The 24,700-nt window shown below is 44.9% G+C and overlaps 1 protein-coding gene across 3 annotated transcripts in view; it reads left to right on the top strand.

The window, feature by feature from the left end:
• The first annotated feature begins 582 nt into the window (after positions 1-582).
• The window catches only part of FAM107B (family with sequence similarity 107 member B), an 86,097-nt gene continuing 61,979 nt past the window's right edge, over positions 583-24,700 (top strand). Inside the window, exons 1-2 of one of the 3 annotated variants that reach the window (XM_065554164.1) lie at positions 593-781; positions 3,249-3,380. The gene's annotated coding sequence lies outside the window, so the exon portion shown is untranslated. Of the gene's footprint in view, positions 782-3,248; positions 3,381-22,308; positions 22,418-24,700 lie in introns of those variants that run through there. The other 2 variants (XM_065554263.1, XM_042847090.2) reach the window with 2 other exon arrangements.

Genomic DNA, 24,700 nt, shown 5'->3' with positions numbered 1-24,700 from the left:
TCTAGCTGCATCTACAGTGGGGGATAGATAGGTCGACCTAACCATGTTGCAGAGGGTGTGACATTTTTCTAGGTGGATCTAATTTTGAGGCGTAGCCCAGGCCTAAGTGATTTGCCCAAGGTCACCAGAGGGTCTGTGGCAGAGCCATGACGTGATCCCTTATCTCCTGAGTCCCAGTCCAAGACTTTAACCATGCAACAAGCCCTCTCCTGGCCTAATACCAACACAACACAACTCCTCTGAGCCACAGGGGCAGCCCCAGTCACACAAGGGCAGTGTGGTGTGGGACAGATGGGCACACAGGTTTTTTCTCTTAGGGGGCATTGTGTGTTGGGCTCAGGCTCCTAGTCACAACTCCCCCCCCTCCCACACACAACCCTCTCTCACCCCCACTAGCCCCCTCCTTGGGAAACTCCCAGCAGCGAGTGAGCCCCCCCCTCTCTGCAGACCCCTTCCCCTCCTCCCAGGGACCGTGACAACAAAGGAGGCGCTGGCTAGGTGCAGAGCCACAGCACAGCCCGCTGGGCGGGGAGCCGAGGGGGGAGGAGCTGTGTGACTCAGCAGCCAGCCCCCGCCCCGTGCAGCCAGGAGTCGGGGCTTGCCTGTGTGTGCGGGCAAGGCAGCACGAGCCGGAGGGGCTGCGCGAGCGCGTGTGGCAGGAGCAGCAGACACCGCCGCGCGTGGAAGCCCCTCTCCCGGGGCGCAGGGCGGAGCGCGGCAGCGGCTGGGGAGGAAGGTTCCTTTGTGGCAGCTCAGGGGCAGAGCCGCCCAGAGGGGCGAGGTAGGTGTTTGTGTCTGGGTCTCGCGCGCTCCTTTGCATTGCACACAAAGACGCTCTGCTGGGGGCTGGTTGGTTGGGGGTGTGGGTGTGCGCGTTTGCTGGGGGAATTGGGGGGGAAATAAAACGCAGGGTTTTGTTCTCTAAAGAGAGGCTCAGGGCGGCGGGGGGGAGAGGGAACCACCCCCCCTTCCCAAATTGTTCTAACTTAATGAAGAGCAAAGACAGATATTTAAACCGCCCCCCCCCCTTGTGCTGGAAATCTGCTCGTGTGAGTCAGGGAAGCGGCAGCTCCAGGGCTTTCATTGAGGAAAAGTTCCCTCTGGCAGCCCCATGTGGGGTGCAGATGCCGTAGGGTTCAATCAGAGGAGCTGGGCGGGGGGGAAGAGAGAGTGCCCCGTCTCTGCTCCCGGGGAGAAAACGAAGGGGTCTGTGTGCCTCGGTTGTAGGGGTTTTCTTAAGTGCCATTAAAAGAAAACAACCCCACGGAGAGTGAATTGTTCCTTTAAAAGGAAGGATGCATCGTGCTCAGTGAATCATGTGCTTCCCTGGACAGATACTGCGCTAAATCTGGGTCTGAAATCAGGGTTCTTGGCCATGAGGCGTTTTAATCTGGAGCAGAACAGTTGTGTTTTTCCAGATAATGGTAGGGTTTCCCTGCATTTGGCTTCCACGCTTTTTTTGAGCTTGTGGGGTATCTTTGTTCGCCAGCATGTGTCTCCGAAGTAACTTCTCCTCCTCGTGACTATTTCCTGAGTCTCTTTCCAGCGTCTCTTTTCTGTGTTAACAGTTCATTGCTGTGCCATACAACTTCTGCCTGCTAAAAAGGAAGGTGTGTGCTGCTTGCATCCTCTTTCCATTATTCACAGACGTCTAACATGTCTAGGAATGTATGTATGTGTCCTTGGCTAGACAATCAGAGATACTGTAGGGTGGCAAGACCTATTAGATCATCTTAGCATTGCAGAATTATTCCCTATATTGTCTACCTTTGAAAATGTGAAAATAGTGTTCAGCCTTGAAATTCTGATGGGTAGGGGGATGGGCTGTGAATGTCCTGGGCCAGTCATACCGAACCTCCGGTAAAAAATTGTGTAGCAAACCACAGAGATTTGTTCTTTCTTTTTCTCTCTCCTTGGTTCCAACTCTTACAGCTTATGATTTTGTCAAAATTTCCCTTAGTGGCCTTGAGGCTGTAATTTACTAGATTTTCATAGTGCTTTGGGTTAAAACCCTGTACAAAAGTTACAGCCCAGATGTATGTTTGCTAATAAAATCTGTGTGTTCATTTGATTTAGAGATGGTGGGGGAAGGATATATGTAACTTCACATGTAAAGTTTTTACTTCTGTTACATCATTTGATATTGTGTCATCAGATATATGTAGTCTGACTAGTATACCGTACATGTGTTTTTGACTGGATTGTTAGGGTTTGTGGGACAAGGCACAGGATCTATTCTGCGTATTGAATCTCATGCCTGAAGTTTAGTATCCGTATACATGCATGTATGTTTGTAGCAAACTCTCAGCTATGGGACAGGAACACATGAACATTGGGTTTCATTGAGACTTTGAATAGTAAAATTAAAACACAATAAAGAGAGAGGTATTTCTGAATGATATAGCTAGAGCCCTACCGAATTCACGGCCATGAAAAACCCCTCACGGGCCATGAAATCTGGTCTCCTCCTGTGAAATCTGGTCTTTTTGTGCTTTTACCCTACAGTATACAGATTTCATGAGGGAGACCAGCATTTCTCAAATTGGGAGTCCTGACCAAAAGGGAGTTCCAGGGGGGTTACAAGGTTATGGGGGGGGGGGGGAGAAGGGTCATGGTATTGCCACCCTTACTTCTGCACTGGGCAGCCGGAGAGCAGCAGATACTGAGTGGGCACTCAGCTGTGAAGGCAGTGTCCCACCAGCAGCAGCATAGAAGTAAGGGTGGCAATACCATACCTTGCCACCCTTACTTCTGCACTGCTGCCTTCAGAGCTGGGTGGCCGGAGAGTGGCGACTGCTGACTAAGGGCCCAGCTCCGCAGGCAGCAGCGCAGAAGTAAGGATGACAATACCATACCATCCTTACTTCTGTGCTGTTGCTAGCAGCGGGCTTGGCAGAGTCACATTGGCATAGAAGAACATTGTGTTAACTTGAATAGTTGCTTGTGGATCTCATGGGATACTGTGAAGGCAGTTGGAGCAGCAGTCTAACTAGTTAGTTTTTAAAAAGTCCCACCACAGATGATTTGAGCATGTTAAGTCTGACTTTCATTTACATGATCCAAGAAATTCAGAGTTAAATTTTTTTGTATTATCCTTAGTGTTCAGGTATTATTAATGATTTGTATTATGGTAATGCCTAATAAACAGTAAAGTAGTGAACCGTGATGGAGAGTCATCTGATGAGACGTGCTAATTCTCTTCACTTTCTTTCCCTTATTTTTCTTTACTTGCTATCTCACTTTTCCAGTCTTGGCATCTTTCTTAATTCAGAAAAAGTAGTGGAGCGTGGTTCCTCTGAAAACCAGCTTACCTTGAACGCTTACAATTTTTGAGGTTGCTGACTGTACTGAAGCACCTGCTGGTAACAGTCCACGCTTTGGTAAGTTAAGAACTTAATGCCAGCTGAAGTTCTGAATGTCTTTTGCTGTCCCAAGAAAACACATATACAACTTATTTTTACAAGCTGATTCATGTGATAGCAAAATCTGTGTACATTTGCTAAGGTGGCAGATTTTTTTTAAATAAAATTGCCTAATGTAACAGATTATTCCAGGCTTAGAATAGTTTGGGTGAGTAAGTCAAAGGTGCAATTCAGTGGATTTTTGTATAGCATGATGCATATAAGGTATCGATGCTTCTCAGCAAGGTCAAGGAGCAGTATTGGTTTACAGAGTTGGGTACAGTACAGTGTTCTTCATAAGAGCAGAGGCAGAAAAGCGATATACAAAGATAGAGCAGAGGAAGAAACAGTCAGCAGGTATTTTTATATGTTAGCTACAGGAAGGGAAAGATGGAAGCATGTAACAGTGTGGCTGAGAATCAATCCTAAGCAAAATGGAAAAGGCCTACTTATATGGCCTCCCCGTAGTGAAGTATTTGAGCACCTCACAATCTTTTAATTTATTGATCCTCACAACATCCCTGTGGAATAGGAAAGTGCTATTTTTCCCCATGGGGAACTGAAATGCAAAGAAACTAAATGACTTACCCAATGTCACAGAGGAAATTGGTGGCGGAGCAGGTCTCCGAAGTCTTAGGCAGATGTCCTAACCACTGGACCATACTTTTCTCTCTCTGCACACCATGAGGAGTGAAGCAAAGAGACATGGCCAAGACTGACTGAGCAGAGGGGCATGAAAACCACTTTTTCATTGGGATTTGGTGCCAGTTAATTGTGGTGTATGTAGTTGTTATGTAAGGTACAAATTTATGTGGGTCTTTGGTAGAGAGGCCATAAAACCAGGAGAGACCTCTAGAGTATGAAATGGGTGTATAGATGGGGGAGACACCCTAATCTCAACACAGAAACTTGATTCTGTTCAAAATCTTAGGAAAGGAGCCACTCCGCTGCCTGGCACTGTGTGTGTTCACTACCTGGGTGTAAAACACTACCACTCTCATTGGGTTTTACACCTGCTTTGCGTCAGTGTTAACAAACATGCAAAGTGAGTGGTAGTGGGGAACTGAGTCAGTGACCTCCGACACGAGGGAAATAGCATGAAGATTAACTCAGTTTGACAGCAGAAAGTCCTGACATCTGTGGGAGGGGAAGGACCTGGTTTGACCAAACCAATACTTCCTCTCTAACTGTAATCTTAAAACCTCTCGGAATCTCCTATCCAGGCTCTTTGCTTGCTTAATGACTAGAAATTTTATTAAAGCTGTTAAAAAATTATATAATACACTGGTTAAGAAAAGAGTATCTGTACATCTGGGTATAGTGCTTAGATTATCCACAAATTACTAAAGTCCAAAACAACATTTTCTTGCAACATCGAGATTGGTAGTTGGCAGTTCTCTGGGCAAAATTCATGTAATCCTGAATGTATTGTTTTGCACAACCCTACAATAACAAGTCTGTGTGTAAATGCAATGCAGAAAAGACTTCTTGATGAGGGAGCAGATTTTTAGTTTCAGGCTTCCAGCTGATGGTGATAAATGAATAATCCAAAAGGGGTTTGGCTTCTGTGCGTGTAGAATCCCCACTGGGCCTTATACTTTTTTTTTTTTTTAAAGAACATCTCAAATAGGCTGTCACAAATCCAGAGTAGGGTAAAGAAAGTAGTAAGCATACCAGTGTTTCTGATGTTCTAGTGGAGTTTACATTCTAATACAGAGCCGAATCTGGCTTGCTTTACATTCAGAATGAGGGTTGTAGTCCATCATAAGCCTAGGCAGATGTGTCCAGAATTGTAGTTTCACAACCAGAGCAAGGACTATTACAGGAAACTGTATGTCTCATTTCTTGGTTTTTCATATATTGTTTTCTAACATTTCTGGTTTCATGGTGTTAAAGAATGCACAGGTGCATGCTCTCAATGCAAGGGAGAAACAAGGCAGTCAGGAATTGAGGGTGAAATTCATTTTACCCACATAGTCCAAGAAACCAGGGTTCATGGAGATGAGGAAGAGAAATTCCTCCCCTCTCCTTCCCATGTCCTTATTCCAACCTATAGGAAGCACCTTTGCTTCCATGATGTATCGCAGATTCGGTATTTCCCTCCCTTGGGATATCCTAGCTAGCTACCATTGCTGGCCTTTGGCACAATCCACATGGGAAACCGCTCTGTGGCATGAAAGGGTGTGGAAGAGGTTCTAACTATTGGCAGGGTTCAGTGGTTTCACCAGTGGCTACTCCCCTATCCCACACTCAGCCTCAAAGTGGAGAGATGGGAATTGTTTTGGTCCTCTGTGCCTGGGTGAATTTCACCCTTAGACAATACAAGAAGTTAATAATCTGAAATCTACAGAACAACTCTGGGGGGAGTATACTCAATGGGTGAGTGTGGAATGATTGGTCCCTCAGCTTCGCGGTCAAAGTACATTTGTTTCCGTGATATATTTGATCCTTGAAACAGCTTAATATAATCATGGGTTTCCCTTCATGCCCATAAGTTTGTTTGAATATTAAGGGGTTTCCCCCTCTGGTGAAGGACACCGCCTTCACCACCCCTGTGCCAGCTGGGACTAGCTAATGCATGGAGTCCAGTTGCATCTGCCTCCAGAAGGAGGCTGTGCCAGTCAGAGGCAGCTTATAGTGATAACATCCACTAAAGTATTTTTTGATGAGAGGGAGGGTTCTGGGGAGAGTGTGTTTCTCTGAGGGGGAGATAATGGAATGATTCTTTCAATGCCTGGTGTGTACAGTGAATAGGCATTCATGTGACCTCATGTATATACACTGTCCTTTGTTCTACTGAAAATAATAAAATAGAATTAACATCCCTGGGTATTTAAGAGGACGTGACAAGAAGTGGGTCAAGAATGTTCTGCTGTACATAAACACAACCTAGATCTAGGCTGGCATGTATGTGTGATATTTCTATACACACTTAAATGATTCTAAGGCGCTAATTTACACTTTCTGATGTGCTGTTGGACCCCTGCCAAGCAAAGCACTTAAACACGGGGATCAAAATTGTTTAGTTACCTTTGAATTCAGATTCAAAGTAAAGTGGAAATCTTATTGTCAGGTAGCTCAGGAAGGCAAGGAACCTGTTTTGGACCAAGTGAAATTTTATTACTTACTTGCAGGTCAGGGGGCATGGATCAGCATTCATGTTGTACTCCCCATCGGTACCCGGCACGGGCTGGGAAAGCTAATGATCCAACCAGTGGACCAAATTCATTGATGAATCCTGGTCACGTGCCGCCTGAGGCACATTGTGCATATGGTAAGAAAAAGACTGGTAGGTTAGATTGCTGAGCAGCACTTAAAAATAAATCCTATATAGATTGGCTTGCTATTTAAATTGAAAATGGGCAACGGGATGGATGCCTTGATGATTACCTGTTCTGTACATTCCCTCTGGGGCACCCGGCATTGGCCACTGTCGGAACACAGAATACTGGGCTACGTGGACCTTTGGTCTGACCCAGTAGGGCCATTCTTATGTAAAAATTTCTTTGCTGCCTCAGTTTCCTTGTAAGTGCCACCAGGGAAATGGACGATTTACTGAACAGTCCTGTTAACTTGCTAAAGTCCTCTTCTAGGTTTTCTCCCTTAGTTGTGCCCAATAAGGCACTACAAGGAAGAGTGTACGTGGTTAATCACGTGTGTGCTTTCCCTGAGATGCAGGATGGGATACAGTTGTCTCTTGGAGGTCAGTTCATGAGGTAACTGAGACAGGAGATCAATGTTCACTTGCAGCATCAGGATTTTATTTTTTTATTTTGGGTCAGTTTGGAGTATGATCATTTTGCATTATATGCTGCCTTTCATTCAGAAGGTTTCCAAGGCAACTTGTCCTTGAAGGAGGCTATACTGAATAATGGACTGAAAACAACTTATTTTTTTAAAAAAAAACCCTGCTTGCTACCCTCCCATTCCAACACACATAATTGCCCAGCAAGAACTGTCAGAAATTTGGAATTCAGTTTTTCTTCTGACAGTTCCAAATACGGGAACACAGAAGAGGGGGGGAAAATTGGTTTTGTTTGCACCTTTTGGTTTACTTCATTATGATGTATAAGGAGGTCTGAAAGATATTTTCAAGGGTGTTTTAAAAATGTTCAGTTTTAGAAATATCAGTAATGTCAAATCTGGTCATCTCCCATCATGCTGGAAGTGTCTGGATTCTCCAGACATACTCCTTGCGAGCAGTTCTTAGGGTCCGATCCTGCATGCTTGTGCATGAGGATCTTTACTAAGATGAGTCCTAAATCCTGTGGGACTACATGCATATGAAAAGTTACTTACATGTTTTTGTGTTTCAAGGATTGGGCCCTATGGCCTTAAGTGAAGGAGTGAAAGTGACCATCCTTTAACAAAAATGCTTTTCTTCTAACTGTTTCTCGGGCCTTTGAGTCAAATGGACGTTAACAGGAATGCAAAATCCTAATAAAAATTGCTTCCCTTCTCAATTAACCACGTTTCACCTTCCTTTGGTGCTTGTGATGTCACAGCCTTACTAGTTCTCCAGTTGTCCCTGTATTTCAAGAAAAACAGGCTAGATAAGAGCTAGATTTCTAATGTAAAAGATGACCAATTCTTTTCCCCCCTCCCCTCCCAACCCCAAAAATTTCAGGCTGCCTTAATAGTAGCAAAAAAAGTACAAATCTATTGTTCCCCTTTTGTATGTCACTTTTGTAAAGGTTGATTTTTTTTTTTTTAAACAAATAGCTTACCTAAAATTGTAGAGTGGTAGTAGTCACTTCATAGGTAAAGCTGAAAGTGAAGTTGTCAAGCTGAACACACATGCTTCTTTAAGACCGTTCAGAGCATACTACACTGTTGCAACTGAGCTGGGGCTGTGGTTTATTTGGGTGTGACTGGCTTTTTGTGGAAGTGCAACCTTAACTCTAAAAAGAACAGGAGTACTTGTGGCACCTTAGAGACTAACAAATTTATTAGAGCATAAGCTTTCGTGGACTACAGCCCACTTCTGGGCTGTAGTCCACGAAAGCTTATGCTCTAATAAATTTGTTAGTCTCTAAGGTGCCACAAGTACTCCTGTTCTTTTTGCGGATACAGACTAACACGGCTGCTACTCTGAAACCTTAACTCTGAATTTCTTAGGTTTCAGTTTTCCTTTCTTACTTTTTAAAGGATATTAGTTTAACATACACCCCAAAAACGGAGATGCCTGAAGCTATAGCACCAGGTTTTGTGCAGTAAATTATAGTCATTTAATCATTTCTTTAATGTGTGTTATTGATTATTCACTTATTTACTGCTGTAAACTTATATGATGCTTTACAAACACAAAGCAAGACATAGTGCCTGATCTACCAAGGAGCCTGCAATCTACCATTGTAGAAGACTAGTAATAAGATGATGATTGTGGCCCTACATAAGCACTTATTTTCTTACAGTTTAGTCGTGTGTTATTCATATATAATCTTTTTTTTTCTTCAGTTGAATATACAGTTAGCTCATCCCTAGTAGCTTTGAATTTCTTGATATACGTAGAGCTCGGGGGTCAGATAATCTCAGATTGATATTTGCTCATTTGTAGCTCTGAATGAATGGCATTTATTTTGGTGTCCAAGGATAACAAGAATGGGAACATACGAACTACCATACCAGATCCGAGTATCTAGTTCAGTATAATGTTGGTGCAGTACATTGTGTCCTAAAATGTAGTCGGGTTGCACAGAATTCCCTAATTCCTATTTCTCTGACAGAATAATTTTAATTCTCAGTATTTTTTCCAGTCTGTTCTCGAGCAGTTATACAAGTTGAAACTATGTAGTGGAACATGCAGTTAGCTTCCCACTGTTGTTACAGAGATGAAAATTAAGAAGCCTAGCATACATTTATTTTGGTTCACCCATTCCATACATGCTTTCCTCTCATTTCCTTGTGGGGATCATTGTCAGTGCACCCGTTCTTTCATTGTAATTATATTTTTCAGCAAATACCTTTTTATATATATATAAAAAAAAGTGATTGCTGGAACTAAAGAATCCCCACTCTCTGAAAAGCAACAACTTGGTGCTCTATAGATAGGGGAATGTTTCCTTATGCATAGTTGAATTGGAAGGATGTACAAAGATACTTCTGTAAATTTCCAGCAACTAAAAGCAACACTGTCATTGGTTGTAAAATGAAAGAACTAGCTAGATACCACTGAGCTTAGATTCTGGAGGGAACGTCACTTAAGATTTCATGCCAACTTTGTGTGTGTGAGGTTTTTTTTTTTTAAAAACAGCATTGTTTCCTATCATTCATAATACTCCTGCAGATCTTCATAACAAGGTTTTAGGGATGCCACTAGCTGCATTGTGTTATGAGGAACATCCATCTGAGAAGTGTTCTGGTAAGGTGTGTGTTTCCTCTCTCTGCAATGCACTTGGTGTGTGTGATCAGTCCCTCCTTGTGAGTGATTGAATGAATGCATCTACAGAATGCCAATAATTCCCCAATTAAATGTGGGGATTGGTGAGCTGCTGTAACCCTGTAATGATTCTGAAAATGAAATGTTGTAGCTTAGTAACATGCCAAGTATGTAATACACTTGTATTACACATAATACCTTGGTAAGCTATTTTAATACATTGTCTCATCTATCTTAAACCTTGCAGTCTTTTGAAAAACTTGTAAAGGTCCATGTAAATCATTTTTATGTGGAAGGTTTTATAAAAGGGCTATTATGCAACAAATCACACATTTGAGATGAGCCTGATCGCCCCCCCTCCCCCCTTCAGTTTTGGGAAAGTTCAGACCCAAGTCTCCACTCTTCAGCTTGAGCCAATTTCGACTTTCTTACTACATGTGTGGAATAGTGGCTTATCAACAAAAGAGACTTTTGCTGAAATTAAAAGGCAGCCTGTAAGTTCAGGGTGGATGTGTTTTTTACTTTCTGTGATCCCTTTTTCACTATGGCTGCATAATCCAAAGATTCATACCTCATAAATCCAGGAATTTACTGAGCATTAACTAGACTGTGCTTACTACTGGAATTGTCGGTATGTCAGAATACATAGTAAAAGAGATCGCTCTTGCTTTGAGGAAGGTAAAATCAACCAATGTCTTTGACTAAAAAATTTACATGCCAACTGTTAATAATTATTTGCCTTACAGTATTGCTTAGAGGCTTTAGCAGCCATCAGGGCCCCATTGTGCAAGATGCTGTGCAAACGCCGATAAGAGACAGTCCCTGTCCCAAAGAGTTTACAGTGTAACTACACAAGAGAGATGATGAGTGGAGGGAAATCAGAGGCGCAGAGAGGGAAGTGACATGCACATGGTAAAAAAGTAGATAAGTGGCAGAGCCAGACATTGAACCCATCTCTCTTGCATCCTAGGCCTGGTCTATATAGTCTTTCTACTGATTTAACTGTTTTGGTGAGGGCTGTGATTTTTTTTTTTTCTCTCTACACCAAAATAGTTAAAGTAGTACAGGCGGAAGTAGTTACATTCGAATAAAGGTGCCTTGTATCGGTTTAGCTCATTCACCATTCCACACAGGAATAAGCTATACCTATAGTAAAGCACCTTTATACCAGAGTTACTATGTTCACACTAGGGAGTTGCATTGCTTGAACTATGCTGGTACAATTTTTTATGTGTAGACAAGCCCCTATTCTAGCACCCTCTCCGCTGAACGATGCTTACCACCGCCTCCCCATCACCTGCAACATTCTTGTTACCAACTTTGAAAATCTGGTACGAGATTTTAATAGAGCTCAGCACCCAGCAACTGCTGTGCCTTCCATTGGGCACTTCCGGGAGCTGAGTTTCTTTGAAAATCTAGCCCCTGTTGTGGATTCTATCCAAAGCTTAATGAGTAACTTTGTACAGTCCTCATCAGAACTTAATGAGAATAGTTCAGAAGTGCTGGGTCTTCTAGATGAAGTATAATGAAGGTGCCAATCACTGATCCTCTTTAAAGAGGCAGTTGCACTCTATGCAATAGTACAGGTGTTAGAATCCATATCCTGTGAGAGAAAAAGGGTTATGTTCAGTAGTTAGGGCATTGTTCTGGGACTCCGGAGACGGGGGTTCAATTTTACTGCTTCACCACAGACTCCTTGCATGACCTGGGGCATGTCACTTAATTTCTCTGTGTCACAGTTCTTCATCTGTGAAATGGGAATAGCAGTATTTCCCTACCTCACAAGGGAAGTTGAGGATAAAATACATTAAAGGATGGTGAGACGCCCAGATACTATGGTGATGGGCCATAGGAGTATGTCGCAGAGAGAGACAGAGGGATCCTGGCCGAATTGTAATTCAGGTATTTACATCGTGCCTCTACAAAATCTGCTGCTTATGGTTTCTATTGCTAAGTTATTCTTCCCTTCCTGAAAGCTGTCCTGGGTGTTGCTGGCACGGAATTGCTTCTGGGTGGAAAGTGCTAAATAAGTAAGAAAATGCCAACCCAATGAAGTGCTTCATGTCACCAATCTGAGAATCCCAATCAGATACGTATTTTAGTATTCAGTTGTGGGGGGTGTGGTTTTCTGAGCTGTTTCTCTTGTTGTGTGGAAAACTCTACAATTTAAACTCTTTTTTGCTGCTGAAGCACAGCTTAACTCAGGGGTGGCCAACCTGCGCCTGAGAAGGAGCCAGAATTTACCAATGTGCATTGCCAAAGAGACACAGTAACATGTCAGCAGCCCCCTGTCAGCTCCCTCGCCGCCCCCAGTGTCTCCCACCTGCCAGCAGCCCCCTATTCCTGCGCCTCCCGCCTGCTGTTTTGTGGTGTGCAGGAGGCTCGGGGGTGGGGAGCAGAGGAGGAGCAAGGGTTCAGCCGACTCGGGGGAAGGAGTGGAGTGGGGCTGGGGCAGAACCAGGGATTGAACCGTGAGCACCCTGTAGCACATTGGAAAGTTGGCACCTGTAACTCCAGCCCCGGAGTTGGTGCCTATGCAAGGAGCCGCATATTAACCTCTGAAGAGCCGCATGTGGCTCTAGAACCACAGGTTGGCCACCCCTGGCTTAATTTATCATGTGTGAATGTCGTTTTTCTGTTCATCCTCCAGTAATGGAAAGCTTTGTTATGACTTTCCAACAAACTAAGTGTCAAAACTGAATAACACCCACTTGAAAGAAGTAGATGCAGATTTAAAGTACTATTCTGTGCATAAAAACACAGATTATTGTTAAACCCTTTAAAGAAATATACACTTAAGTTTATTTTTCCAAATGCTTAGAGAAATTGAACTGATAAAAGAGCGGGGTCAAACAGAACACATGATCTGTTTAACAAACCATGTTTTGTGAAATGATAGTTTTTAAGGGGATGATCCAACTCTCACTGAAATGTAAGTACAGGTCCATCTGTATGCTGGTGCCCCTTTAGATGTACTATTAGGGTGACCAGATGTCCCGATTTTATAGAGACAGTCCCGATTTTTGGGTCTCTTTCTTATAAAGGCTCCTATTACCCCCCCCACCCTCTGTCCTGATTTTTCACAATTGCTGTCTGGTCACCCTATGTACTATTCATGTTTGAAAACACTATAGATTTCAGAGTTCTTCTTGTTTTACTTAAAGAATCAGTCATTGATATAGCATTTTTTCTTTTTTAAAGAAACCTGGCTAGCTTCCTGCCAAAATGACTACAAACATGCAACATTTACTTTCTAAACCCAGACACTGAAAAAGAATGTTGTTATATCAGGCAAAGATTGCACTTGGGAACAGTGGCGTAGCCAGGTCCTAAGTGCAGGGGGAGCAAACCTAAAAAAGTGCCCCCCCCCCGGCTCCTCCTCTGGCCACGCCCCCCTTGGCTCCTCCTCCGGCTGCGCCGCGTCATCCCCCCCCCCCCCCCCCTTGGCTCCTCCAGCCACGCTGCGGCCATGCTGCTCCCTCCCTCCCTCCCCCCCGGCAGAGCAGCAGGCACAGCCTTCGGGGAGGCCGGAGGGCTCCTCATGGCAGAGGTGGGGGGGAAAGCCACACGGCTCCGGCCGCGTTCCGGGAACTGGGGCCGCCGCCCTGGGGCGGGAGACGTTGGGACTGGGGGTGCTCGGACGGCACCGCTTGGCCAGGGCCGGAACTGGGGCCTGCACCCCAGGGGCCGAACCGGGCTGGAGCCACCAGGGATGCTCGGCTGGGGCTGGGACTGAGCTGGGCCGGAGCCTCCAAGGCCGGGAGCGGGCCGGCGCCACAGGGTCCGGGCCGGGCTGGAGCCGCTGGGGCTGGAGCCGCCAGGGGTGCTTGGCTGGCGCCGCCGGGAGCGGGCCGGTGCCTCCGGGGCCTGGAGCTGCCGGGGTGCTCAGCTGGGGCCGAGACGGGCCAGAGCTGCCAGGGCCGGGGTGCTCGGCCGGCGCCGCTGGGGCCGAGCTGGGCCAGGAGCCACCAAGGCCGGGAGCGGGCTGGCGCCGCGGGGCCCGGAGCCGCCGGAGGAGGGGGAAGTGAGCTAGGGAAGGCGTGGACAGCTGCGGGGCCTGTTTAGGCGCCGCTTTTCAAAAATGTGATGAGGGGAAGCGGCTGCTTCCCCTGCACCCCACTAGCTACGCTAGTGCTTGGAAAGTACCGCATGTCAATACTAGTCAAATCCTGTCGTGTGTGGATAATTAGGCATCGGTATAAAAGGAATGAAATAAAGAATTCCCACTAGCATTCTGTTGACCAAAAGGGGGACAAAAGTTACATGCTGCCAAGTACAATGATTCAGCATATGTTTAAGATTGAACTTCTCTGTAATCAATGCACAGATTTTCTAATGCACCCTAATTAAGATGTGCAAACCCAATTTAAAACAACATGGTTGGCTCAAATGAGAGACTCGGAAATGTAGTGTTGGAAACCATATATACATAAAGAAAACAAAAAGATATTCAAGGTTTACAAACACCAAATAACTTTATTAACAGAAAAGAATGTAGACCAGAGTATTCATTACTTTGGACTTACATAGAGCTTTGCATATGTTGAAAGCTATTCAAATACAAATTAATCCCCCCAACATCCCTCTGAAGTAGAGAAGTATTGTTTTTATTTTGCAGATGGAGAAATGAAGGCAGAGAGCTTGCCCAAGGCCATATATAATTGGGGGCAGAGCTAACTAGAATTTGAACCCTGGACTTTGTGAATTTAGTAGGATTTTTTTAAAGGATTAGACATTTATATGGAAACAGAATGAGATAATATACAAGTAAGATAAAATCTTATGTTTCAGGGCATAAACCAACTGCTAACTGGCAAAGTGAGGTAGAAACTTATCTAATGGTCAGTTTAGGCAATTATGTGTTTGGAGATCTATCAGTTAGCATATATTAAATGCATTAAAAACTCACTATTTTGATTTTTATGTAGTACTAATTTTTAAAATAAGAATGTCAGGTTAGTAGAACATAACGACCATACTGGGTCAGACCAGTGATCTATCTTGCACCTTATTTTGAAACATCTGGTACCGACCACAGGCTGCTGGACTAGATAGATAACTGGTCTGACACAATTTAGTGATTCCGCTGTCAATTCTCTGCTTCTTACTCTAGATCATGTCACGCCTACACTGCTTATTGCTGAGTTGAATGCCCAGAAGGGAAAGTTAGTTTGTGCCATTCCTAAATTGCCTCGTTTGCTTTTATCACTTATACTCAAGTAAAGGAGAAAATCCCTGGAAATAGACATTTTTAGGAGGGGGTTCGCGAGACTTGACATTTTAGTGAAAGGGGTTCACAGGCTGTAAAAGTTTGGGAACCACTGGCTTAGTAGATGCTAGTCAACACTTCACTAATGGAAAATCTAAGTTACAAAGTATATATATGTTGCATCATAAACTGTAGAGCAGTGTTTTTCAAACCATGGATGGTGACCCACAACAGACAGAATGTAAGGTACTGGATCGCAGCGGCTCTGGTCAGCACTGCTGACAGGGCCGTTAAAAGTCCTGTTGGTGGTGCTGCAGAGCTAAGGTAGGCTGGTTCTTACCTGTTCCGACACAGTGTTGGACCTTGGAAGTGGCCAGCAGGTCCGTCTCCTAAGCGGAGGAGGGAGTACCACGGGGCTCCACGTGCTGCCCCCGCCTTGAGCACCGGCTCCGCACTCCCATTGGCCAGTTCGTGGCCAGTGGGAGCTGTGGGGGGCAGTGCCTGTGGGCGAGAGCTGCGCAGAGCTGATTGCGTGCCTCTGCCTAGGAGACGGACCTGCTGCTGGCCGCTTCCGGGGTGCAGCACGGTCCGTGGTGCCAGGACAAGCTGGAAGCCTGCCTCTGCACCCCAGCTGTGCCGCTGACTGGGAGCCACTGGAGGTAACCCTGAGTGCCTCCCCCCCCCCCCAAACCCAGAGCCCCTTCCTGCACCCAAACCCCTCATCCCTGGCCCCAGCCCAGAGCCCTGACCCCTGCCCACACCCCACTCCCTGCCCCAGCCATGAGCCCCCCCCATCCCCTGAACCCCTCATTCCTGGCCTCACCCCTGCACCATAACCCTCTGTCCCAGCTCTGAGCCCCTGCCACATCCCAGACCCCACATCCGCAGCTCCGTTGGGTTGCGGGCATCGACAATTTTCTTCAACTGAGTCACCAGAAAAAAAGTTTGAAAATCACTGCTGTAGAGGACTAAAAGGTCCTACAGTGAAGGTGCAAGACTTTTAAAACATTGCATTAAATTCTTCGAAGAAATAGTTTTAGTTAGTAGAAATTTGGATAATTGGAATTTCTTGGCAATAACACCCCAAAGTTGGAATCATTAAAACTTTGGACATTTAGAACTCAACTAGTTTTGCATGTAAGGACTTTGAAGCTTATAATGGGGGGGGGGGGGGCAGAGAGTGGAAGGAAAGTAATTTTGTAAAGTGTATTATTGATCTCAATTTAGTTTTTTATAATGGATTGATTGATCGTGCTTGTGAAGGGTTAAAGGATGATCTTGGCATCTAGAGTACTAATACATAGGCCAAGTGTAGTGCAGACAGCTCAAATGATTAGGGTTACCATACGTCCTCTTTTTCCCGGACATGTCCGGCTTTTTGGCAGTCAAACCCCCGTCCGGGGGGAATTGCCAAAAAGCCGAACATGTCCGGGAAAATGGCGGCTCTGCTCCTCCCCGACTCTTTGGCTCTGTTTAAGAGCCGGGCTGCCCGAGCGCTACCGGCTTCGGGCAGCCCCGTGCCTCCGGACCCTGCGCCGCCGGAGCCCGGGAGGGGAAGTGCCCGGCTGGGGGCGCAGGGTCTGGAGGCACGGGGGCTGCCCAAAGCCGGTAGCGCTCGGGCAGCCCGGCTCTTAAACAGAGCCAAAGAGTCGGGGAGGAGCAGAGCCGCCGCGGCTGGAGGCTCTGCTCCTCTTCGGCTCTGTTTAAGAGCCAGGCTGCCCGAGCGCTACCGGCTTCGGGCAGCCCCCGTGCCTCCAGACCCTGCGCCGCCGGAGCCCAGGAGGGGATGTGCCTGGCTAGGGGCGCAGGGTCCGGAGGCATAGGGGCTGCCCAAAGCCCGAGTGCTACCGGCTTCACGGTTTGCCGGGCAGTCTCCAGACCCTGCGCCTCCGGCTGGGCGCTTCCCCTTCCGGGCTCCAGCTGCGCTGGGGAAGCACCGGCTGGGGACGCAGGGTCTGGGGGCTGCCCGGCAAACCCTGAAGCTGGTAGCGTTGGGGCAGCCCTTTCCCCCTGGCTGGGAGTGGGAGGGAGGAGGGGGCGGAGTTAGGGCGGGGAAGGGGTGGAGTTTGAGCGGGGCTAGGGGTGGGGAAATGGGCGGGGCCAGGGCCTGTGGAGGGTCCTCTTTTTTTATTTATGAGATATGGTAACCCTACAAATGATAGGATTTTTGTGCTGTCTTCCTTTTGTGCTGGGTTTCTTTTTTTTTTAATATATTTTTTTTGGTGACACCCATGTGTTTTCAAGTTCTGCTATATGGAGGATTTTGCTTAATTGAGTACTCCCCCTCCCCCCCCCCCCCCCCCCCCCGAGTCATTTTTTGAAAGCATATCTTACTTTTTATACTGGGGCAACACTTTTGAAGCTTAAACCCAAGTTTCAAAAGTGGAAGGCTCTGGGCCAAAATCTGGGTAGGTGTATATATGTATAGACAACACACCATAAAAGCAAACAAAAATTTGCCTTGCAGCTGTTGCCCCGCCCCATTCTGGACTCCATATGTTGTCTTCGATAGGCAAAGCATAAAGCAGCATAGCCAAGGGCTGCATGTTATGGTGCAACATGTATGCATCTTCCAGGACCAAGCAATGGTTCTTATGAACAGACCCCTCTGAATTCTGAGCCTACCATCCACGTCAATAGACTAAACAAGGGGGCTAGCAGTAGTGGAAATTGTAAGGTCTTTTGCAACATAGATATGCATGCTTTTGGGGATTGGGCTGGATTTAAATCATTCTCTTTTCAGCAATCAGAATTTGACCTTGTTTGATCCAGTGGAAAGCAATTTTTTATATTTATTCACACAAAAATAAAATGTAAAATATATTTCACAGTAATGGTATTGTGTAGCTATGGGTCAAGGTTCAGAAATGTAGAATGATCAAAACCATTCTGGCAAAATCTGAATTAAGTTAATTGATGTAGCATTTAATCAAGGCAGATGAATATTAACAGTTTTAAACCAAAGTCTCCGTAATGGCAATATCTCTCTTCTTGTAAACCTGACTTTGAGCATTTTCAGTGTCCTAGCTTCAAATACAAAAGAAGCCATAAAATCACATACAGGAAAAATGTTTTCGGCTGGATGGCAAGTAGATACAGGAAAGGATATATTACTACTGCTTAGTAAAGAAATGTCAGTGGCTTAAGACTCCCTCTTGTGAGTTCAGAAGGAGCATGGTTATAACAGTATGACTGAAATGTGCAAGCTTAAAAAAAAATTGCTATCTTTGTGGTGTGTCTGTATTTCCTCTTCCAGCTGATACTTGTACAAGCATGATCTGATAGCCCGGTGAGATGGGTGTGTGCGCACGCCCTTCCCACATCAGTTTAATCCCTTTTAAAAGTACACAACTAAAAACGTAGATCTTACACACTCACTCGTGTGCCTCTGAGTGAAATGATTCTCCAGTCCTGCTCCCCCAAAATAGCAATGAGCTCCTAGGAGTTTTTGCTAACATTTAGCCTCCAAATTGACCATAGCACTGGCCATGATTTACCTACTTCTGAAGAATCTTGCCCCTGCTTTCTTGTTACACGATCATTCCCTGTCAGAGATAGTTTATTCCTGGGTGAAGCTCAAAAATGACTCTGTAGTGCAAACTTTTTGCATTTGGAATGCACCAAATCACCAAGTGTCAAGTAAATTTCTCAGGTGAGTTTATATTTGGAATCCCCTATAAAGTCTGCACAGGCCCTCCAGCCAATTCTCAACCCACTGTTCCAAGCTACGCAAGCTGAACATGGAGTTATCCTATTAATGTGGTCAGTATATTTCACCGGAAGGAAGTAAAAACAGTTCCAAGGAAGCACACTTAATATATGGTAAATTTGTTTGCCAAGTGGTCTTGCCTTCTCCCATTGGTGCCTACTCCTGCAAGGTGCTGAATGCCCCCCGCTCCCATTGGTGTCAGGCGGACTTCAGAATACTCAGCACCTTTCAGAGCGGGCAGAATAGGAGAATGGGTCTTCATTAAAAAGAAAAATGAATTCATACGTTCTCAGTACCTCATCTTTCTCTTCTGCAAGCAGATACACTCCCCATATGTGGGGTTTATCCCAGACTAAAGGGGACAATGTAGGAATCCTTGATTGAAATATTAGCAGCACATTGTTTAGAAAATGTTCCTTTATTTGAATGCATGATTATATCATACCTCACATTTGCTTCTTTGTTATGAAATCCTCTTTGTTTGCTCCTTCTCAGTGTTTGCGTTATGCTATATTTTTTATATATGCTATATTAGGCCACCCAGAGGACTGCCTAATGTGGTTCTGTAATGAACCCTTTAAAGCCCAATCTGTACTACAACTAGGCAGGTTTAACTGAAATGTGTGCAACTAAACAGTACTCCAGATTCCTTCTCTTCAGTCCCTAAACGCTTTTCAACATGGTTGCTAACTTTTAAAAAATTGATTGTGAAAGCAAACCACATTAATTTCCTTAACACTGTTTAACTGCCACATGGTGGGTATCTGAGATGGGGAAATAACGACTACACTTTCATTTTAGCTAACTTTCTAATCTGTAAACCACACACAGAGGTCATGAGGCTGAGGGAGAAAAAATGTGTGTACACTTCCACTCCTCTCACACTCATTACTTATTAAGGTACATTGCTCATTTATCATTGTCCTTTATAAACGTGTTTATCTGCATGTCTTTTTCCTGTACTTCATTGACCTCAGATATCAAAGTCCTGAAACTTAGATGTTAGAAAACTTAGTAGGAAATGCACATTGTTTCAAACTGCCATGTGAGAGAGTGTAAGTGCACCTCATTTTGGTTCTTTGGCTTTTTAAAAAACTAACTAGGTTGCCAGATGTTAGCATGATGAACAGTACAACAGTTTTAGCATAGGGTCTGTCATGGTATGTGGAATTGCAGTCCTTTCTTAAACTGGAGATATTGATTACAGAAAACTGCTACAACTACAGACACGAACAAAACGATTTCCCCATAGCTTGAATTCCAGCTTGGTCATTTCTGCTTACCAGGAACAATACCAAAAAGATACCTGGTAGCTGAATAATTTATTGCAAGTAAAGATATCTTCACAGGTTCTGGGTACACTTGGCCGAGATGGATACAATTGACATATTCCTATAAAATAGAGGAATCTAACTTTCCCACCCTCCTCATCCCTTTGAGTCTTATATTTTAAGTTGACCCATTTCTTTCCCCCTCCACCGCCAGTCACCAACTTTGGTCTTTTAGTGACCAACTCTGAGGTTCTAAGTACCCTCAACTTGTGTTGTGTCGGTTTCAGTATAAGCATAAGACGCTTCCCAATTTTCAGGCATAGTCTGTAGTTTTTCTACTGGTATAACTATGTTAGTTAGCCGTATGACATTTTTATCAGTACAGTACAACTCCTAGTGTGGATGAGGTTATACTTGTAAAAAGGTGTGTTATACTGGCATAAGGGAATGGGGACCGAGTGGCTAGGCAGCAGTTCTGCAGAAAAGGATCTAGAGGTTACAGTGGATGAGAAGCTGGATATAAGTCAACAGTGTGCCCTTGTTGCCAAGAAGGCTAACAGTATTTTGGGCTGTATAAGTAGGGGCATTGCCAGCAGATCAAGGGACGTGCTCGTTCCCCTTTATTCGACATTGCTGAGGCCTCATCTGGCGTACTGTGTCCAGTTTTGGACCCCACACTATAAGGAGGATGTGGAAAAATTGGAAAGAGTCCAGCAGAGGGCAGCAAAAATGCTTAGGGGGCTGGAGCACATGACTTATGAGGAGAGGCTGAGGGAACTGGCATTGTTTAGTCTGCAGAAGAGAAGAATGAGGGGGGATTTGATAGCTGCTTTCAACTACCTGAAAGGGGGTTCCAAAGAGGATGGATCTAGACTGTTCTCAGTGGTAGCAGATGACAGAACAAGGAATAATGGTCTCAAGTTGCAGTGGGGGAGGTCTAGGTTGGATATTAGGAAACACTATTTCACTAGGAGGATGGTGAAGCACTGGAATGGTTTACCTAGGGAGGTGGTGGAATCTCCTTCCTTAGAGATTTTTAAGGTCAGGCTTGACAAAGCCCTGGCTGGGATGATTTAGTTAGGGAATTGGTCCTGCTTTGAGCAGGCGGTTGGACTAGATGATCTCCTGAGGTCCCTTCCAACCCTGATATTCTATGATTCTATGAATAAGCTATAAAAATATAACCACAGTTATACCAGTGTAACGATGCCCACACTAGGGGTTGTACTGCTTTAACTCTATCAGTCTAGTTAAAATGGCACAATTCTTGTGAGTAAACGAGATCTCAGAGTCCTCATAGGCCTGGGCCTTAATCTGACTGATGCGTACGTGTATCTTTCAGGATTGAGAGTTAGGTGGATTTATTTATTTATTTACTTTTAGTACATATACAGAGGTCTTAGGGCAATGTTCTCCCAGGAAGAATGGAGCAGTTATACCACTTAAGACTGTTTCTGATATTGCTTTCAATAAAACTTGATTTAACTAAATGCACTGTCTGGCTCCCTGCCCATGTAGTAAATAAAAATAGATGTATTTTATTAAGCTGTTACGGCCCTTTTTTTAAAAAAATAGTGGAATGATAGCTGCTTTCTGAGAATTAAACACTTGGGTGGGGGACATTATACAACAAGGCAAAGATGGTTAGCAAATATTCTCCGTTCAGACAAATCGTGGCTATTCATGTTACGTTGGTCCTTATTTTGTTGCTTTTTTAAAAGGGTTCCTCTCTTTCCAAATCCGATGAACATTAAACTTTCATGTGCCTACATGTGATAAAACATGCTAGGGTATTTGCATGGAATTCATTTCAGAGGACTTGGGCACTGTGTATTGTATGTGATGCCATCTTCAGAGTCTGAAAGCAACTTTTTTCTCTCCGGGTTTTGGCCTTCTTTACATTTGGCAAACCTTGAACCTTCCTCCTCCTAGTCCTGTGCAATGAACGTGGCTATTGTTGATGCAAAGTCTTCCTCAACATTACTGGGGCCCTACTGGATTTAAAATATCTGAGCTGGTATTGGACAGCTGGAATCCCTCTAGCCAGAACAGGCAGACATCGGTTTACTCCAAGAAGAAACATCTCCTTGGTCAACGTCTCCTGAAACTCTTCTGTGGGTGTGAGCCTCCTGTTATACACTGAAGTGGTCCTAGGAAAGTGCTTATACGGCTCAGGCTCGGCCTTCTGTTGCTTGGAGAATCGACCCTAATGCCGTCTGTCAGATTATTTTTTCCAGAGCACAGAGTGAAGATGATGAATTAACGAAGGGGGAAAGTAATAACTCTCACTTCCTTCCCTGATCCCCTTCCACTGCATCTTGGTTCTATCTTATCTTCAGACCTGGTGGATGATGGTGTAGCCACAGATCCAAGTACTGAACATCTTCCTCGTGACTGTTGCAGAGATCTTGGGGAGATGAAATGGATAGAAGTCCGCAAAGGAAGCGGGTGAGGCTTGTGCCTGGTCTCTGCTTGAAATGGAGTGGCATTTGTTTCGCTCCTCAGTGGTTTCTTTTTTTTAGGGTGATAATACACTACAATGATGTTGCTGCCTCAGGCTCGCGGACAGCAATTATGGGCCCCAGGGCCATGGCTGTGCCTGGGGGGGCAGGGCTCAGGTCAGAAGTGACAAATCCGTCACTTCCGGGACGCTGTCACTTCTGGGACCGATCACTGCCGTGCCTTTTAAATTGCCTGGGTCCCGGGGCAATTGCCCCCTTTGCGTCTCCTCCCCTCTCCCTCCCCCCCCAATTGGTGGGCCTGTGCTGCCTGGATTCAGAATGAACGGTACCAAACCACTCCAGGGGATACTTCAGAGTGGCAAAGATGAAGAAAAGATGGCCAAGAATTAGAAGCATGTGAGGTATTTCCCATGTATGTATAAGGGGCCCCATTGTCACACAGGTGCACAAGGCTATGGCACAGTGTCCCCCTCTTCTGCCCTAATCTATATTCTCCCACACAACCCTCCCCACCACCGCTCCACCCCATCCTTCTGATATTGAATTGGGGCTGGCAGAGCTCCACTCCTGGCTGGGTACCTGCAGTCACCTATGCACGGGAACCCGGGCTGCATTCTTTTCCTACCATCTTCCCCATGTGGGATGCCATGAAGAATGGCAGAGTGAACCTGACTGGCTATGGGAGTTGAGGTTGAAGGAGCCCCTCGGATCACCCAGTGTACCATCACCTAGACTCTGAAGAAGTGGGTGCTTAGTGCACAATGAGTGTCTATCTTGCAGCTCCAACCGCGGAACACACCTGCAGCAGCCACTGATGGTTGCTGGTTGCAATGGGAGCCGCAGGTTCCTGTTGTGCAAAGTCCAGAGTTCTAGGAACTGCCCAGGTAGTACATGAAGAACGCTACGCTCCCACTGGCATCTAGCTCCCTTCTCTCTGTAGTGACTCACTTCCATCAGCGTGCAGTCGTCCTCAACCTTTGAAGATGAGCATGATACGATACAGAATCCCCGCTGGCTTGTCTTTAAAGGAAAAGTCGTGTCTCTAATTCACTAGAATTCTTTGAGCATGTCAGCAAAGCTGTGCATAAAGGAGAACTAGATTATAATTTAATTGGACTTTCAGAGAACTTTTGTCAGAGACCACGTGGCATCTGTGAGCGGCAAAATGGCTGTTGTGCAGTGAAACCTATGATGGTTAGACTTAAGAGGCAGGGAAGGAAGAAAGGAAACACCAAACGGAAGTCCCAGTGTACAATATAGCAATCCTTCACCCAGCCCCTGGCAACTGAAATTTAATTGGGACTCTCTACTTTTAACTTTATCACACCATAGAAAGTGGGAACTTCAGCTGAGCTGTCAGCCCAGGGTCAGAGGAAATATCCATTTTTTTGTTCAAGCTCACTTTTTAATTTCCTGGCTTGCCTCTGAGTTAATTTTTATTTAAATATTGTTTTGATTTGTAGCCTTTAAAATGAGGAAATGCTTTTTTCAAGAGAGGCTGTTCTGAAAAAACAAAAGTCTGTGATTATTTAAGGAGTGGCCACTATGTCTCCTTTTGTTTTCTCATCCCCTTGACCCACCCTGGTCTGAGTAAATTGTTGTCTAGTTGCAAATTGCCATTCCTTTGCTTCAGTCATTTGCTAATTGTGGCATGGCAAGCAGTGAGCTCATACAGAGTTACTGGGCTCAAATTACAGTTGAACCAGTTCAGACCTCTTTAATGAAAACCTTCCTCCTTCAATCCCTTTTTGCAGTTGTCCTACCCAAGCAATAAAATTTCTTGCATTTGAGACTTTTTGAAATAAAATCTTCACTGTTAATTTTATTGCCTACTGCTTTTGATCCCTTACCCGTTTTTATTTAATATTGTTACCTTAGTTCTGGAGGGATAGTTTCTGAGGAGGAAAAAACTTCTACTTAGCTAAACCATTTAAATTTTTCATAAAGGGAGACTTTATTTATAACTTAACTCATTTTACAATGAGTTAAATGTCCATTTCAGCTCAAGATTTAATGTGGAAGCATGGATCATTCCAAAAGCCAGCAAAGTTTTCTGGATGTAATAGAATATGGATGGGATAATATTTTACAGTGGGTGTGTAATAAAGGAACACATCAGACTGGTTATGGCAAAACTTGCATAATTTATCTAGGGGTGTATACACCTGATCTCATGACACAGAGTAAACTCCCACAACCACATATAACAATGAGTGGTGTGTGAGAACTTTGAGATAAAATGTCAACCAGTGCTCACAAAATTACATGA

This window comes from Chrysemys picta, chromosome 1, assembly GCF_011386835.1.
Source record: "Chrysemys picta bellii isolate R12L10 chromosome 1, ASM1138683v2, whole genome shotgun sequence".
NCBI classification, from domain to species: domain Eukaryota; kingdom Metazoa; phylum Chordata; order Testudines; family Emydidae; genus Chrysemys; species Chrysemys picta.
Note: the sequence above shows the minus strand (reverse complement) of the source record. Positions and strands in the feature narration are given on the sequence as shown.